Below are 20,029 nucleotides of genomic sequence, written 5' to 3' on the forward strand. Positions count from 1 at the left end.
CATCGCGTTATTCGAGTACATTCGACATTTTTACTAAATCAAAAATGCAGTCTCACCAGTTTCATTCCAGTTTTATATCCAAACACTGTGTTTTTCACATTCATAATATTATAATAATCCATCGTAAACACACACACTCGTAAACTCGTTAAACGACTGCGTACCAAATTACCTAAATGACGCAATCAGGGGTGAAAGGCCAAAAAAACTAGTCCCTACGTAATGTTCTTAAAATAAGAGTGGAAGAAACCTTATCTAAAAATAACCGTGGAGAAAACCTTTTCTTTTCTTTATGAGTCGTATTTGTTCTATAAAATCATTTAGCTGTAGGATAAAAGACATTTTCCCAATCGGCTCTTGAATACCTCAGATATCGCCTCGCCCAAACAAGACGAGCTCTTCGATGTCTAGGGGTGATTATTGGGAGGGCGTCGAGAGCGTATTCCAGCGGCTCTGAGACGATTCCTTACAGTCTGTGGAGAAACATGACGATTGTTGATTGCGTTATTTTGCCTTGCAGTTTCTGTAGCAGGTAAAAATCTGTAACGTTAATGAGTGGGTACAATGTACCTGTCCTGGCAATGAGTTGTAACTTTCCGGCGAGGACGGCGATGAATGTTAGCAACACTTCCGGTTCGTTAAAATTTTTCCCAAAGCGCACTGATAGTCGATTTGCTCCTGTTTAAGACAATAGAAACCTGAAAACATATGAAAAATACTAAACACCATACTTAAACCATAAATAGTGTCTGAATTGACGAATTGTATTCAATATCCGTTGTTTAATTTAAACGAGCAGCGTACCTGTCTTATGGATGTACCACTATGTAGCATTCCAATGGCTCTGATACGCTCCTCCATAAAAATTCTAGCCGTAGTGTTGCGTTTTTTGGAAACCGCTGACAACTTCAGTAGAGTAAGAGGTGGTGTGAAACAATTCATGAGTGCGCACGTGATTTTCGCGCACAAAGTCGGATTCGAACCCTCTTATCCGCATGACCATTCCGCACTACCACAAGCATGTGATTTTAGTATTTTTCGATACACAATTAGGTTGAACCAAGAGTTTTGAAGTTTGGTTATTTTTCATGAAACCGTTTTCAAAATAAATAATTTCAATAAGTGGTCGGTTATAACTTGTGTTGAATGTATAGCCAAAAACGAAAACCCGTGAATTGTTCGCGCTAAACCATTTACAAGAAACCCGTGCATTTTCGCGCTAAAACATTATTGTACATTAGCGTACTTTCTCTTCTCAATAACGTACAATGCCGTATTTATCAAACCGAGAATAATTTCATATATATCACCCACTTAAGCTGTCGAACAGCTATGTTTTACAATTAATTCAGACGGTGTTATCATTATATATAAAATAAATTGAATGTTGCTTCGGACACAACGATTGAACGAGTGTTTGTATGACGTTATTTACCTTTTCAGACAAATTGTGTCATACTATCAACGTCATTATAATATGTGTTATCATTATAAAATAAACACCAATTAAATATAAAGAAAAACCTTATTTACCATTTGTCAATACTTTTTATTTCAATCTGCTTATTGATTTAACAAGTTTGTTTAGTTATTTCAACCTGAATTGAGATGAATTGTTTTTACCAGTTTGAAGAGTAAAAATCGTTGAATAAATATGTTATGTGCCGAAGTCCCAATTCTACGATGCCAAATTCATTTAAAAATAATTGTTGTTTTTTGCATTTACATGACAAATAAATAATAAATGACCTTTTCATCACAGTTATACAGGATAATAACACCAATGGAGCTCACCAAAATCATTCGGAACGATGATGTCTGTGATGATGAAGATTATGGATGTCGTGGCGTCATGCCGATGATAATTATGATAATCGTGGTGCTCATGTTGCTGCTACTGTGGTTTCCGCTGCTGCTGTTGAAACTGATGATGATACAGATGAGGATGCTTATGTTGATGTTGCCGATGATGGTAGCGAAGTAGAGGAAGATAGTTATAGTGCATATGACGACAAAATATGAATAATGATACGAATATGATGATGATTAAAGTGATGACAGTGACGATTATTGTTCTGCAACAAATCAATAAACTGCCATAAATATTTTTTTGAAAACACCGCTAAGAATATCATTTGTTATAAGTCCAACGTATAACACAGAGTCTTTACCGCGATCATACCGTGATCATTGGACTGCATTTGCGTTAAAAGAACGCGTTATTAACGCAGTGATATATTTCAGAAACAGATAACACATTGAGACAACACCGAAAAAGTATCATCATGACCATCTTATGGTCGACCTCAAAATGTGTGTGGTTGCACGGAAACCTTAGCTCTTATCCGTTTCTCCGACATGTTTGCTTTCTAGGCGCTTGCATCTGCAACTATAACGACTTCAGAGTATCTTTTGGATCCATTACGTAAACGAGACGAGGAACCTCGGAAGTTCCGGTACTCGCCGTTTGCATTCTCAATATCACCATACGGCGTGCTTGCGAATTCTTCCGCGTTACGAGTTGCCGTTTCTTAAGAAAGCGGTAGAGGCAATCGTCGGATTTCACAGCGCATACACACGTCTATCAAATCACCGCCGCCTGAGACAAACAAATACGTAAAGGAATCCTCGTGATACTCCTAAATTACTGACTGTTGCACTGTTTAAAAGTAATATTCACCAATGATATACAATATACTTGTAACCTGTGTTAAATTAAGTTTTTACTGCTGCTTAACCACTCTCTTACACTGCGGTTCATTGCGCGTATGGTGACGAACGAACGACAACTCTGCTAGGAGAATTCTACTGAACTACATATTTGCTTTAGTTTACTGGTATGTAGCCTATAAAGTTTGATGCAACCATTTACCTCACATCCGCTTCCGGATAATTTTTCACAAGCCGCCAACGATATCTAATAAACTGACACTTTAAAGAATAAATTCGTGCTGCTTTGACTTTGGAAGTCTCGATGCTATCCATGTTGACACCATATGGTACATCTATGAACAGTCGCAATATCATTGAAATCGTAAGTAGGCTACGTTTATTTCGAAAAAAAAAGTACTGTGCTAAAATAAAAGCACGTGGACCTCGTGCTAGGTTTTTATTTATCATTATAAGTTAATGTTTGAACACATATCAAATGGGCTTGATCTTTCTATTAAATATAAATATTTAACTATCCAACAGACATGTAAAATGCAACTTCTGTTGATTGTCAGATTGATTTTTGTCCTTTATATTTTACATCTAGTGCCTTTTGGATTCACAGGCAGCAGTATTATAAAAAAAAAATAAAAAATTGCCCCCCCCCCTTCCCCCCACCGGCAAGTGCATGGAAACGTGTGTTTTCGATGAAAACGGTCACGTCTCTTGTTCCACAATCTTTCAGCAATAGGCATATAGTGCGTTTCATACCTTGTGTATATATAATACCTATAAGAGGGGTATTTTTTTAAACTGTTATTTTTTGTCAATATTCGTTGTTGGAAAGTTAAACCATACACAATAGGTGTACATTTATCAATCTGGAACCCCTGGGGTAACTGCATTTTTATGTCCCCAACCAATATAGTGGGGGACATATTGTTTTTGCCCTGTCTGTTGGTTTGTTGCTTTGTTTGTTAGTGTGTATGTTTGTTTGTTTGCGTCAAAATTTAACATTTGCCATAACTTTTGCAATATTGAAGATAGCAACTTCATATTTGGCATGCACGTGTATATCCTGGAGCTGCACTTTTTGAGTGGTGAAAGGTCAAGGTCATCCTTTAAGGTCAAAGGTCAAATATATGGCTTCAAAGCGGCGCATTAGGTGGCATTGTGTCGCCCTGTGTTATGTATATTACACGCTCAGATTCGGGATATTTGCAAAGCGTTATAAAAGTGCAGTCATGACTTTTCAGGACAACAGCAATTATTTATAAACGTGTATTCACAACTTTTCTGGATATCTGCAAAGCTTTATAAATGCGTATATATGACTTCAGGATACCAGCATTGGGGGCATGAGGACAATTTGCACCACACATTGACTTGGTACAAACTTTGCCAAGAATAGTGGACACCGTTACATCTGGACAGTGCATGATCGATCACCTCTGAGTGGAGTGACTACAGCATCCAAGCATCCAGATTTTTACAGGGTATTATAGTTGCATAGCTATTATTAAAAACCCTTTTACAATACAAATAATTCTAAGAAATTGAAAAGGAAATAACTCCTATCAAGTTCCAAATATTTATTTTACTGAAAATGTTTCCTTAGTTAGAGATGCTTTACATTATATTTTATATTTGAGTACACATAGTGGGAATAGATTGTATACTTTACTGCATGCTTAATATTCTTGATTTTCATTGGTGGGAATGGATTGTGTCACAATAAGCTGGTGTCCACTCAAAATGATTCAATAAATGCTAAAGTGGCATATTAATTTTAATGTAATGAAAGTAAGTTTTCTTTCACTGAAACAACTTGTTTGAAAGACAAACGTTTATGTATGTCTATGTTTGAAAGCTGTTGGTGTTAATGGAATATGTACTTTTCAAAAGCAAACATACATCAACCGCATCCCACTCCTTCACACGAAATGGTAAACCAGGCATTTGCACAGCACATCCAGCTGAAATGAGATTGATCAGAGGTGATTAAGAGTTGCTGGTACTGAAGTTTTTGCTATTATGTGAACAGAAGGCATTGCAGCACCACACTTTAGTGTAAACACACAGTCTTCAAAAGCAGAGAGGGACTTGTTGAATGCCATCCTTCACAAGCCACATTCTTCTGGTTGTCTCATCTTGGCTCATTCCCCAATTTTCTTATTTGTCAACCCTTTCTTTTATGTTTGATTTTGCAATGTTTTGTGCTTTGTCAATGATTGATTTGACAGTCTTAATATGACTTGCTTTAAAAACACTTTAATAAACATCTTTGTCAAAATCATGATGGTTGTTCGATGTCTAAGAATACAAGTGCCCTGTCACAAATGTATTACTTACTGTCTTGCTGTTACTTGTATCTTCAGTTGAATGTTGGAGTCAAAACATTTTCTTAAAAGATCCCACTCATTTTTGCACTTTGGGTACTTTTTGTTTTCTTCCTTGTTTCTAAACAGAATACACCAGGCCTTTTTTGCTATACCACCACTATAATTATTATAAGCTGTTGGATGAACAAATTTGATGTCAATTTTTTTTTGGTTTTCTCTTAGAATCTGAGTCTGAGTCAGGTTGAGTGTCATCACTTTGCCCGGTCACAAATATATCACTCAATGTTACTTGGACTAATGAATATGTTCTGAGGCAGGTTAGAATTTGCCACTAACACAATTTCAGTGAATTGTTGGAGTTAAATTATTTTCTTAGCAAGACGATGACAACTGGAAAGTTATGGGTTATTGAAAGAACATGTATAAGGGACTTCTACCATTTGTAAAACGGACATACAAATATCTTTTCTGGGTGTAATAGATGCAGTTATCGTACACTTTAGGTTGGATTAATTGAAAATGTATTCCTTAATTCGAAGCCTTTATATTGCAATTTCAATTTTACAATGTGGTCTCCATTTTTACCAGCTTTGACCCTTGATGTTGATATTTATCTCTGTTTTTAGCTCGGCGTTTTCGGAGAAAACCCGTGGTATTGTCATAGCCAGCTTGTCGTCCGCAGTCAGCTGTCTGCCGTAGGCGTAGTGCTAAAACCTTAACATTGGCTCTAAAATCAAAGTGCTTCCACCTAAAAATTTGAAAATTCATATGTAGATGCGACTTGATGAGTTCTACACACCACAACCATTATTGGGTCACTAGGTCAAAGGTCAAGGTCACTGTGACCTCTAAAAAAATTAAATATTTCTGACAAGCTTTCATTTATTGAAAACTGCACCCATAGCCGAGTGTTGGCACCTGTTATGCGGTGCTCTTGTTGGTGAAATAATAATTTGTATATATTTTGAAAAATTGCATTTACCAATAGTATTGTTATGTTTGGTTGCCAACCACTTTATCAATTCATACAAATGTTGTTCACTGTCTTTTCTGTACAAGTCAATCAAAACTTTTAATGTACTCTTTCTTAACCTTTATGATTGGCATGTTTGTTAAATTATTTTTGTTAAATGTAGAAATCAATACAATAAAATTATATTAAAATTGTAAATTAACAAACCCTACATTTTACTAGCTTAAAAAACAGTTTATTGTTTGTTAAAAGTTTTGACGGCTTACTCAGATTCTTTGTAGGAATTTGTATGCGCTTCCTAGCTTTGTATTTTATTCTGTGTATACATTTTCATTTAAATCTATATTTCTATCTCATCTACCTTTTGATTGTTTTTTCCTTCATTTTTTTCCTTTTCCCACTTATTAACTTGACTCTTTTTTACCAAATACATTATTTATTTATTTATGTATTTTCTTAGCATCATTTATATTTCTTCTTCTTTAACAAGACATCTACCTTATTCTAATTTTGACCATGATTGTTTACTAGTTTTTTTCTTTTTTTGTTACCTTGTACAGTAAAGTTATGATATTTTTTATCTGATTACCCTTTTTGGTATAATTATTTGTATAATTATTATTGTTATTATTATTATTATTTTATTATACGCCCGTATAAAATACGGGACGTATTATGTGAAACCCCTTGGCGGCGGGCGGGCGGCGGGCGGAAGGCATCACTTTGTCCGGACTCTAATTCAAATTGTATTCATCCGATCTTCACCAAACTTTGTCAGCAGTTGCATCTAGTTGATATCTAGGCCAAGTTCGAATATGGGTCATGCCGGGTCAAAAACTAGGTCATAGGGTCAATAAGTGCATTTTCAAAGGGGCCACTTTGTCCGGACTCTATTTCAAATTGTATTCATCCGATCTTCACCAAACTTGGTCAGCAGTTGCATCTAGTTGATATATAGGCCAAGTTCGAATATGGGTCATGCCGGGTCAAAAACTAGGTCATAGGGTCAATTAGTGCATTTTCAACGGCGCCACTTTGTCCGGACTCTAATTCAAATTGTATTCATCCGATCTTCACCAAACTTGGTCAGTAGTTGCATCTAGTTGATATCTAGGTCAAGTCCGAATATGGGTCATGCTGGGTCAAAAACTAGGTCAAAGGGTCAATTAGTGCATTTTACTTTGTCCGGACTCTAATTCAAATTGTATAAATCTTATCTTCACCAAACTTGGTCAGTAGTTGCATCTAGTTGATATCTAGGCCAAGTTCGAATATGGGTCATGCCAGGTAAAAAACTAGGTCATAGGGTCAATTAGTCCATTTTCAACAGCGCCACTTTGTCCGGACTCTTATTCAAATTGTATTCATCCGATCTTTACCAAACTTGGTCAGTAGTTGCATCTAGTTGATATCTAGGTCAAGTTCGAATATGGGTCATGTCGGGTCAAGAACTAGGTCATAGGGTCAATTAGTGCATTTTCAACGGCGCCACTTTGTCCGGACTCTAATTCAAATTGTATTCATCCGAAACTTTTAAACAACTTTTTATCCTGCGTCAAAGTGGTATGGGGGTATAAGTCACATTCAGTGACAAAGCTCTAGTTTTTTATGTCAGAGATCTAAGCATTGTAAGAACTTTATATATCTGATTAAGGTTTCTTCCTTGCAATAATAATTATGATGAATTCAATGTTTGACACAAAAACTGCATTGGTCTGTTTTCCTTTGAACAAAAAGCAATCACTTTCTTTTTATACGCCCGTTTTAAAAAAACAGGACTTACTTTAGTTTCACCTTGGCGGCGGGCAGTCTGGTTGACAGGCTGGTGGGTGGTTGGGTGGGCGGGCGGAGTTATCAAGTTGCCCAAAGCCTTAAAACGGGCGTATCTTGTGACAGTTTGGCACTCTTGTTATATATGTTTTATCATTATTACTATGTATGTATCTTATTGATTTTGTTATTCTTATTCATCAGAACTGTCCACTGGTTGGCCATTGGCCCTTTTGTGCCAGAGTGCTAATGAGTGTAATTTGTATGACTTTCGTCTGGCCTACCAGGATGGGGGCCAGTAGACTTTCTGGGGTCAGATACCTCAGGTATCGGCCTCCTGCATGGAAGGAGCACAGAAGGGGCCTGTGCCTAATAAGTAAGCAACCACTGGACCATAATATAACATTGTCAATCAATAGGCTAAGGCCCGTTCATTGGCAAACTCCACCCTAAAAAAATACAGAAAAAAGGTAAACCGTATGATCTGTCAAATGAATGGTGAGAATGCCAGGCATTTTGATGGACATTGCGAGCCCCACACGGCTGTGAACCCCACACTGCCTATTGGTCCAAATTTATAATCATATTTTTCATTTGTTTGGAAGGTCTCAGTTCTGTTATTTAACTATGTATGTATATATATATATATGTATATTTATATTGTCTTAGTTTGTTGTATGTGATTGCCACTAACTTGCTTTTTTCTTATTGCAGCTATTGAATTGATAAATGGTTGGTATTCAAATTCTATTACTAAACATTAACATTTTCAAAAAAAATCATATTTATTTTGTTAGATCATTTATTTAAAAAAAAATGACAGTGTGCCATGCCCATTTTTTTAAATTTATAGAATGCTTATCAAAATACTAAAATATGTTTTTATTTTATTGACATAAGTGCAACAGTTTTCATTGATTTGGTTGTTAACATTTTTTTCAAGGTACTAGTTAACACAATTATAAGTAGCACTTGCTTATCACTTGTGTTCCAACAAATACAGCCATTACAAATATTGTAATTATCAAACGCAAATATGACAAAACATTTTGCGTTTTATTATTTTTTTCTTAAGTCACTTAAATCAGTATTTTTCAACTGAACAATATTTGCAGTGATTGTGGTAATATAATATTCCCAAAACTAGACAAATTACACACAACTTTTTTAATTTACTTTTCAATATGGTGTGGTAAAATCAAGGGTTAATTTATTTAGTGAAATAAAAGGTTTTGATTTTTAATAATTTCGTATGTTTACCAATCAAAACTTTTAGTTGTACATTTTAATGCCACACTTCTATGAGAGGGGCATAAGGCAGTTGGATTGTGTGTTTCTCAGTCTGTGGGTGTAAGCAGATTTTTTTCTCAGTCATTCACTTTGTCTTATATGGATGGATTTGCAATTTCATGGCAGAAATGTAAATCATCTAATTTTCTCTTTCACTTCGTTTGTCCGAAAATAAATAAAATATAAAATTAAAATAAATTCTTTGCCTACTAGAAAACATGTGACAACAAACATTACAACTAACACCAAATGTAGAAGGCACTCCGCTTTTAATGTAGCCGTTTTACCAAGAGGTTTTATGTAAGTATACAAGTGCATTTACATATCATAGTTCTTGCCAATTCAAAACCCAGGGACTAAAAAAATCATTCTTAACTATGTAAAACACAAACAAAGCATAAACTCGACAGCAACTCCAAAATACACATTATTTCTTAAACTAGGATGTGTATAAAATGCAACATGACTCGCCCAGGAAAAAACAGAAATAAAAACCCTTCAAATGTCTAGGGAAAAGGCTCTGGAAACCTGTGCCCGTTTGTCAAATGTTGTGTTGCCGAATGTTGGTCCTCACCCATACTAGTCCACTAGAAAAAATACAATCTTATTAACACACCAATCCAACAGCATAATTCTATATGAAAAATGTACATTTAAACCTGAAAAATAATATTATTCTAAAACTAAAAATGAGTATATAATTACTGTTTCAAATAAATTGAACCACAACGTGCATTGTCTCCTGTAAGCGGACCTCGAATGACGCTATACTCACCAAAACTCACAAAAATCCTGTGCAGTAGTAAACACGCATGTTTATTGAACTGTGATGAAAAGAATACATGTAGCAATTATTTTCTCCCTCTTTGTTGGTCCGAAATTAAATAAATTCTTTGCTTACTAGCAAACAAGTGACAACAAACATTACAACAAACACCAAATGTAGAAGGCGGTCCGCTTTACTCGAATAAACATAGAAGAAACTTTAAGTATGTAAATAACTTGTTAGCCAAACATGAACAAACAAATTATCACATCCCTAAACTTTTTGATACTATTGATTTATTTTCTACTCTGAAATGAACATATCCATCAACCAATGCTTCAGATTTCCAACGACCGTGCTTGGCTAACAATTTACCATCTGTGATTTTTTCCGCTATAAGCAGCACCGGAGGCTCAGCAGACTGTGAAGTCCGAACTGAGACTTCTCTTCCCCTATGCCCTGAATTGCTTCTAAAAGCAATCTTTGGTTGAAAACCTTCTTGATAACGTCTTGACACAGCCTCTCCGAATCTTGCTGAATGACAACGAAAAAACTGCGAAGACGGTTGAATGCTGGAGGCGTCATAGTCTTTGGACCTGCTGCTGATGTCATAAGGCCATAATTGTCATAACCAGTTAGCACGTGCAATAGCGCTGCAGAGTTTTGCAGCATCTATGTCATTGTCAGCCAAAGGATGCTCATTGTACTTGCGTACTGTGTCCCAGCCATGCTTGTCTGCTATCTTCAGCAACTTCTTGCATTGCAGCAGAGCTTGAACCTCTGACCTTATATAAAGCATTGTTAATCACATAATCTTCAATCTTCCCCATATTGTTCACTCTCTTTGTAATGAAGTTAAACTGGTGTTTTAAACCTTTTCTGAATTGAAAATCTTGATTTGTGTTATTATTTGACGTGTTTCTGAAAGGAACGGCAAAATGATCAAAAATTAAATCTCTGCTTGTCCAAAGCTTTTCCTTCTTCCCTGCTGAGCAACGACTGCTCGACAGTTGATGTATTGCTGAAATTCCCCGACAAAATTTCTTGATTTTCCAACATTTTTCCAACACAATACCAAACTTTCAATAAATATATTGAACCACAACGTGCATTGTCTCCTGTACGCGGACCTCTAATGACGCTATACCTGCCAAAACTCACGAAAATGGCATGCATTAGTAAACATGCATGTAAATTGAACTGTGGCGAAAAAATTAGCAAATAAGATGTGTTGCGTGTAACACCAGCCTCCCTATCTCAAAGGTCAAGATCGCACTCAAGGTTTTTTTTGGCCCTATTTTATTTTCAGCTATGTCCCCAATCCCAAAAAGTATACTTTTTTCCCAAAATGTGGCAAAAAATTCCCAATTTCCAAAAAAAATTAAATTTTTTTTTTTTTTTTTTTTCTTTTAGAAAGAAGTCTTATGCGTATTTTATCTCAATTTCAATTCAATTACATCTAACAAAGTATCATATGATTTTGTTCTTTTAATTTGAATGATTATAAAGAGTTATATCAAATTTAGTATTTCCCTAATCAGTGGACTTTTCATGTGGAAAAAAAGGCCAATGAATTTATTTTCCCAATTTCATGAAAATGCCGATAAAATTCCCAATTCCAAAGCCATGGGCTATCTTCCCAAACAGTGGGAAAAAAAACCTGGCACTTAAAGGTCCATTTTCACCATTAAACCATTTCAAAATTTCCTGCCTCAGCCTTAAGTTTGTCATATAAAAGTGGATTTTGAAGTACATGAAACATTGAAAATATATAGACCATCATTAGAGCTCATGTTATGTGTAAAAATATTCCCTCTAGTCTTCCACAAGGCGCTACACTTTGTACAAATTACTGTCTCACTCATAACTTTGCCATATATTGATGGATATTGAAATTATTTTTCACAACTGTCGACCATCAAAAAGGCAATGTGCCCTGTGGAACACCTGTCTTCATACCTTAAAAGTCATGGTCACACTTATAGGTTAAATTTTGCCATAGCTGGACATAACCATGAATCACCATAATGCAACACGTTTCACCAGTCTTTCTACCTTAAATGTCAAGAAATTTACACTTCAAGGTAAAGTTTGACCAGTAAACAGTATTACCATTCCTCTCTTAGCCATAATTTTGCCATGTATATTGATGGGTTGTGACATTACTTGGAACATTTGTTAACCAGCATAGGACAATTTATTGAGCATAGAACCTGTCTCCTTACCTCAAATGTCTAGGTCACACTAAGAAATGTTTGTCCTACTTTGACCTCATTATATACCATGTAATGCAAAATGATCTTGATGTTGCAAACATTTGTTACTTCCAGTCCGTAGAAAAATGGTTTAGTTCATACACAGATGTCTAGGTGAAATGTTTGGACAGAAGTTTGTCAAGGCTGTTACTCGGGCAATTTTAAATAACTTGCACACACACTGTTTGAAATTATTTTGAGCAAGTTTCCAAAGTTACAACAGTACTGTACAAGTTAATTATCAGGTCATTGCTGGGATGACAAATGACTATTGTTAATGATTAGTTTAAAAATGTTTGTATGCCCCCGGTAGTGTGGCTTATAGGGGTCGCACTGTCAAGTCTGGGTGTCTGTCATTTTGTTTTCCGGAGGTTTTTTATGCAACACTTTCAGATATGGAGCTGTATGTTCCTCTACCTACATGACCTACAAATGAAGTGTGAAATTCGTTCGATTCTGTCGATTTAGATAGGGGCCTTGGACTGATCCAAATCTTTGCCTAGGGAAGTAGTAAGCTTTAAAGGGAGATAATTCTTATTTGGCAGGTGCAATGTCCATTTTTGATAAGTAGGTAATATTTTTTAAAGGATATAATCTTAGGAGGAACTTTTCAGCGCTATATCTCTGTTTCATGTAAGTAACCTTCTTGTACAACCCACTGGCTTGCCAAGCAGAAAACCTTAAGATGTTTCCTGACCATTCTTCGATGTGCTATTCATAAGTGCCAGTATGTATAATATGATATGCTAGTATGTGTTAGGTGTAATACATGTAGAATGTTATTTTTATGCCCCAGTAGGGTGGCAGAAAGCAGTCACACTGTCTGTTTGTCTGCCTGTTTGTATGTCTGCTATTCTGTTTTCTGTAGAGTTTTTTATGAACACATTCAGATATTGAGCTGATTTTTATGTCCACCAGTATATACTGGGGGACATATTGTTTTTGCCCTGTCTGTTGGTTGGTTGGTTGGTCTGTTGGTCTGTTGGTTGGTTTGCGCCAACTTTAACATTTGCAATAACTTTTGCTATATTGAAGATAGCAACTTGATATTTGGCATGCATATGTATCTCATGGAGCTGCACATTTTGAGTGGTGAAAGGTCAAGGTCAAGGTCATCCTTCAAGGTCAGAGGTCAAATATATGTGGCCAAAATCGCTCATTTTATGAGTACTTTTGCAATATTGAAGATAGCAACTTGATATTTGGCATGCATGTGTATCTCATGGAGCTGGACATTTTGAGTGGTGAAAGGTCAAGGTCAAAGGTCAAATATATGGGTTAAAATCGCTTATTTAATGTACACTTTTGCAGTATTTTAATATTCAAGATAGCAACTTGATATTTGGCATGCATGTGTATCTCATGGAGCTGCACATTTTGAGTGGTGAAAGGTCAAGGTCAGAGGTCAAACATATGTGGCCAAAATCGCTCATTTTATGAATACTTTTGCAATATTGGAGATAGCAACTTGATATTTGGCATGCATGTGTATCTCGTGGAGCCGCACATTTTGAGTGGTGAAAGGTCAAGGTCATCCTTCAAGGTCAAAGGTCACAAAAAAATTAAAGCGGCGCAGAAGTGGACATAGTGTTTCTGACAAACACATTTCTTGTTGGTAATGAGTCTACTTACATGACCTACAGATGAAGTGTCAAATTCGTTCCTGTCCATTGATTTTTTAGGCAAAGATACAGAAATTGGACTGATCTAAATTTTTTGCCAAGGAAAGAAGTAAGTTTAATTAGGTTTTCATTTTTTATTTGGCAGGTACAATTTCCATTTTTGACACGGGAAGATATATTTTTTTAAAGAGATATTACCCAAGGGAGGAGCTTCAGTTAATATAAAGTAAAAGGCATGGAGATTTGAGACAAAAGTGAATATAGAAATGTTCTATATTATGACCATATTTCGGAGATTTTTTACGCAATCCTTTCTGATATTGAGCTGATTTATGGTATGTGAGTCTACCTACATTACATACAAATGACCTGTGAAATTCCTGTCCATTGATTTTTTTGCAAAGTTATGGGCCTTGGACATTATATAGTTACCGGTACTTTTTTTCCGGAGTTATTGTACGCAACACTTTCAAATGTTAAGCTGATTTTTGGTATGTGGATAGTTTATATGCTGTCCTATGAAGAAAAGAAGGCAGTCTTTCCAGCAGTTATCAATCTTTGTGGTATTATTCGTAGACCCGTCCGATTTCTACTTTCATTTTTAATGTATTCAACTCAAAATGACCCGAAAATGGGATGCATCGCTTTGAACAGCTATAACTTCATCAATTGTGCAGCTATTTTCTCGAACTCTGTCTTATTCAAAGCAAAAAATGAATGAAGTTTGATCAGAAATTCAGTAATTGTTTGTTGTTATGTACAGGTACCTTTTTGAATTCCATTTGTATAAATAAAAGTAACCTTAGTATCATGGACGAACCATCTTTCAAACCTCTTTATTTTTTGAGACGTCAAATATAGTGACGATTAAGATTGAAAATAGTGAAACACATTAATAGGAACTCTTTACGACATAGAACTTGTTTCTACATGGCTGTCAACTTTAATTGTTATGTAAATCCGCTTTAGATTTTTTGCAAGTTTCCAGCACCACCATATAATGTAAAACTTTCAATGCCACCCAAACAACAAGTACCTGCTTTCAAACCCTTCAGTGTACACCATTAAAAATTAATTCGCCCCATGATTTGACCATGGTAACGTGACTTATTACAGCAGCCATTTTGTGTGAATTGTCAAGCAAAGTTGAGAACAAAAAAAAGACCAAGTTATTATAAGTTTTTTTAATGAAAATCATTACATATGTAAAAAGCATAAAGGAATACTATGATTTTTACATGTTTAATTTATCTACTTATTTTTTACGTGCAAGTCGGAGTTAACAAATTACTTATATACAAATAAGGGTGAGGAAGTGCGTGTGTGCGCATGCGTATGAAATGTAAACAAATGAAGGGTAGATTTTTCCCTTCAAAGAAGAGGGGGTATATTGTTTTGCACGTCGGTCGGTCGGTCCGTCCACCAGATGGTTTCAGGATGATAACTCAAGAACGCTTAGGCCTAGGATCATGAAACTTCATATGTATATTGATCATGACTGGCAGATGACCCCTATTGATTTTCAGGTCACTAGGTCAAAGCTCAAGGTCACAGTGACTCGAAATAGTAAAATGGTTTCCAGATGATAACTCAAGAATGCTTGCGCCTAGGATCATACAACTTCATAGGTAGATTGATCATGACTGGCAGATGACCCCTATTGATTTTTAGGTCACTAGGTCAAAGGCCAAGGTCACAGTGACTCGAAACAGTAAAATGGTTTCCGGATGATAACTCAAGAATGCTTATGCCTAGGATCATGAAACTTCATAGATACATTGATCATGACTGGCAGATGACCCCTATTTATTTTCAGATCACTCGGTCAAAGGTCAAGGTCACAGTGACTTGAAACAGTAAAATGGTTTATGGATGATAACTCAAGAATGATTACGCCTAGGATCATGAAACTTCATAGGTACATTGATCGTGACTGGCAGATGACATCTATTGATTTTTAGGCCACTAGGTCAAAGATCAAGGTCACAGTGACTCTAAAAAGTAAAATGGTTTCCGGATGATAACTCAAGAATGCTTAGGCATAAGATGATGAAACTTCATAGGTACATTGATCATGACTGGCAGATGAGACCTATTGATTTTTAGGTCACTATGTCAAAGGTCAAGGTCACAGTGACTGGAGCCAGTAAAATGGTTTCCTAATGATAACACAAGAATAATTAGGACTAGGATCATGAAACTTCATAGGTACATTTATCATGCCTGGCAGATGACCCCTATTGATTTTCAGGTCACTGGGTCAAAGGTCAAGGTGACAAAAAACAGTGACAAAAAAACGTATTCACACAATGACTGTCACTACAACTGACAGCCCATATGGGGGGCATGCATGTTTTACAAACAGCCCTTGTTATAACATTATATATGTAATTCCCAACATTACCCAATTGAGTTTAAAAAAAAAACAGGGTTGAAAACCCTAATTAATCTCAAAAGTAGGGGGTGAAATTTTTTGCTAAAACTCTATTGAATTTACAAAAATCCTATTATTGTCAAAAACAGGGGGTAAATTACCCAATATACCCCAAAAGTTATCTATAGCCCTGATCTTTTAGTCTGTCCAAGATTTCTGGACTGTAAAATGATATCATCATGCAATTTTAAAACAAATTACCTCAAATATTCATTATGTTGATATAGATGGCATGTCCCATAAACAACTAATCCTGTCACCCAAGCTTTAATGCCTAACTAAGGTCATGCTTGTGAATAAAAGCTCAAATTTTGGAATTATTTAGCTTTATATGACTGGAACTCCTCATGCTTTTAAAAATAGCTATAACAAATGTTTGCCATTTGAAGATGAAATGTTATTTGTAAGAACTGTCTTTCATAGTTTGAGAAACAATATCACACTTAAACTGTTAAAATTCAATTTAACAAAATATGGTTTGTATTGAATTCATTATCAAAACAGTTGTATGTCAGTTACAATATTCACAAGAGCAAAGTTTAATTTTCTAGCTCCTGTGACTGGCTTATTTCTTAACTTAAATTTTGTAGTTAAACATGAAAATCTGCAAGGGATTTCAGGGAGATCTTTCTAGTAAGTAAATTTAAAAAAATGTTAACTGGCTTGAAACTGTTTAAAGAAGCAAAGTTGGCAATTATGATTAATTACTCCTGCAACAGAATGCAAGTTCAAGTCAATGAAAGGATAAACAGTTGATGATAATCAGTTGGTTTTAAAATGTTCTACTTGCACATGATGATGAAATTAATTTTTTTGAAAATGGAAAGTTTACATCTGTGTATTGACAGAAATACTCTGCTCAGATGAGACCAGAGAAAGAGCAAGACATAACTCTGAGCCAGCTGTTACAACTGCTCCTGCTGGGAAACAGAAAAGGCGCCATAATTCAGAACAATCCAGACAGCAGAAAGAGACCACTCATCTTGGTAAATTAAAAAAAAAATTCTGCCCACTGTCTATTCTTTTAATTTTATGTGATGAGAGTTACTGAAGCAATATTTTTTTAAATGCTTAGAAAAAAAAAACATTGAAATAATTTAAAATATTAAAACTACAAGATTACTAACAACTTCAGTAAAATTTCATAATTTTGTGGAAAAAAACAGAATAAATTAACATATTTGAATAATAACTGGCCCTTTAGCAAGTGTTTTGGCGTCTATCTTTTACAGACAAACTGGCCTTTGGGATCCTGAAAAAAGAAGAAACTAAGCAGCAGCACAGGTCCCTCTAGGTCACAATATACTAAAAGATTTCCTACACAAATTCAATGTGAAAGCAAACTTTGCGCATAGACATCCCCATAACCATACCTTTTCTTAAAGAGCATTCCAAGCCGCAATGATTTATACAATAAAAAAGGGGGTCATACGTTATGCAAGAAAGAACTCGACGCGAAGCAGCGGTCACTGTTTTATGGCCATCTATTTACCGGCTTCGTACCAGTTGAGAAGGGTTTCACGCCATCTGTCAAAGTCTCATGTAGTCTCCAACCTTCAAGCAAAAGAGTGAATTTCTGTTAAACATCAATGTTTTCCCTACCACATGCACAAAGAAACATTCTAAAATAAAGCCATGGCAAGTGCCCCTACAGAGCATTGTGTCTTCTTATAAATGATGTTCATGTTTTAGAGAGTATAGCATTGCACTCCAAAAATGTTTAGTATATTGTAACCTAAAGGAGAAATTTATTCTGATTAAAATGTGTTTTTCTTGCATATTATTATCTTCCTATGCATATTGCAGCAAAATATTAAGTTTGGCTGGATTATCTGTCCATTTGGCCATTTTATATCATATTTTCTCATGCGGGTGTTTCCAGTCAGAAGAATGCCATTTTAGGCCTGTTTAAGCGTAAATGTCCCTTTAAGATTTAAAGCTGTTGTGTTCAATATCTGCAAAAAAATACCAAAACAAACCAAATAGACATGCATGTGAGGCTTATGCGGGTGGGAAATAATGAATTTGTTAGATATTTTTACTCTAAGCAATTTTGATAATGTCTTTTTTGTGTTTTTAACCAGGTTTTCCGAAGGAAAAAACTGGTTATTAGATTTGCGAATGCGGGCGGGCTGGCTGGCTGGCGGGCTGGCGGGCGGGCGGAACAAGCTTGTCCGGGCCATAACTTTGTCGTTCATTGTGAGATTTTAAAATCATTTGGCACATTTGTTAACCATCATTAGACGGTGTGTCGCGCGAAAAAATTACGTCAATATCTCCAAGGTCAAGGTCACACTTTGAGTTCAAAGGTAATAAATAGCCATAAATGAGCTTGTCTGGGCTATAACTATGTCATTCATTATGAGATTTTAAAATCATTTGGCACATTTGTTCACCATCATGGGACGGTGTGTCGCACGAAAGAATCACGTCAATATCTCCAATGTCAAGGTCGCCACGACTAAAAAAATAGATTTATTTTAAAACAAACTTACAAAGGGGGTTAATTTTGTTTGTTCATTTCAAAAGTTCAGTTTGAGTTGTCTCCCTTTATCAGATTTTTTTTCACAATGAAAACCTGGTTTTGTGACAATTTTGTCCCTTGTTTTTTTTTTAAATCACCCCAAAAATGTCAAATTCATACCAAAAAAAATCCAATTTCATCCAAGACAGTAAACAAATTGGTCAAAATGAGAGATCAAAGATACTTTGAAGTTTGGAAATCAATCAGCTTCTAATAACTTGTTGTTTCACACCAATAAAGTGTGAAATCTACAAAGCACCTTGTTTGTCGCAGCCCCTTTAATTAAGGTGCCCAATTATATATTATAGCATATAAAGTCATGGATGCCTTTAAACTGCAGCAGGTAGTCAATTTGCATTGCCTGCTCACATTTAGAGGTTAAAGGGATTGTTAACTTGCATACTTTGGGTTTAAAATAAGTTCTTTGACTTTTTTTAAGGTAGCAATCTGGGAAAATGGGGTTTATAACCAAGCGAAAGAAAAACTTGCTAAATTTCGCCTTTAAGCCAGGCAGACCTGGTCCAGCCAAGGGCATAAAACGTCATTATAAAAAAAGGTCAAACTCCTACACATACGTACGGTTAGAAAGGTCATCCTTTGAAGCGAGGGTAGCTTACAATGAAAATATTCTTACCTTTCGGGATGTAGACGGCTCTCAAACCCAAGCTAAACCCTTGCGTCCGCGTGCTAACAGGATTCGCTATGTAAACATGTTACGGCTTCCTGCTTCATCCAAAGTTCATCCTGACTTACTAACGAACAAGGTCTATGTCCCAGCCCTACTACAGTCAATGATGTCCTCTGAAAATAAAAAGCATAGGTTAAGAAGTGATAAATGTAAGGGTGACTTGGTCATTGATGGCAGTGCTTCCGTAAAGTGGGGCTTAGGCTGGAGGGAAAGGTTACTATGTACAAGATTCAAATATGTAGGCAAGCATTATAAGCTGTACAATGAGGTTCCATCAAGTACAAGGGGCAGAAAGGCAGCTCCGATTAATGTAGGGTCCCAAATAGGTGTTGCTAGCACATCTATTGGGAACACAGGTTTCCGCAGAATTCTGAATACTACTAATATAATCGCTCCATCTCCACTGGCTATGCAAAAACAAGCCAACAAGGTCAACACTGCCGTGAAATCCCTCAATGAGAGAAGTATGTGCGACATAAGAAAAAACTTGATGGCTGAAAATGCCAAAATAGATCCCATTTTGGTCAATGTCGAAGGGGACACATGCTATAACAATCCAATTTTTAAGTCGGACGCAACACCCTTTCAAGCCGGAACCATTGCCATAAGCACAATGTGCGAAAATAACACCAAAAACAAACAAATTGTAGGGGTTCTGGTATCAAATAAACTCTGTAGGACTTCATCAATGCCAAGAAATAAAGGTCAACCTG

The 20,029-nt window shown here is 35.9% G+C and overlaps 1 protein-coding gene across 3 annotated transcripts in view; it reads left to right on the forward strand.

The window, feature by feature from the left end:
• The first annotated feature begins 2,892 nt into the window (after positions 1-2,892).
• Positions 2,893-20,029, forward strand: part of LOC127857092 (transcriptional regulatory protein AlgP-like) — a 70,993-nt gene continuing 53,856 nt past the window's right edge. Inside the window, exons 1-4 of one of the 3 annotated variants that reach the window (XM_052393450.1) lie at positions 2,893-3,034; positions 3,993-4,148; positions 12,687-12,775; positions 16,953-17,090. The gene's annotated coding sequence lies outside the window, so the exon portion shown is untranslated. Of the gene's footprint in view, positions 3,035-3,992; positions 4,149-8,712; positions 12,776-16,952; positions 17,091-20,029 lie in introns of those variants that run through there. The other 2 variants (XM_052393451.1, XM_052393449.1) reach the window with 2 other exon arrangements.

The sequence above is a fragment of the Dreissena polymorpha genome, chromosome 14 (genome assembly GCF_020536995.1).
Source record: "Dreissena polymorpha isolate Duluth1 chromosome 14, UMN_Dpol_1.0, whole genome shotgun sequence".
Lineage (NCBI taxonomy): Eukaryota > Metazoa > Mollusca > Bivalvia > Myida > Dreissenidae > Dreissena > Dreissena polymorpha.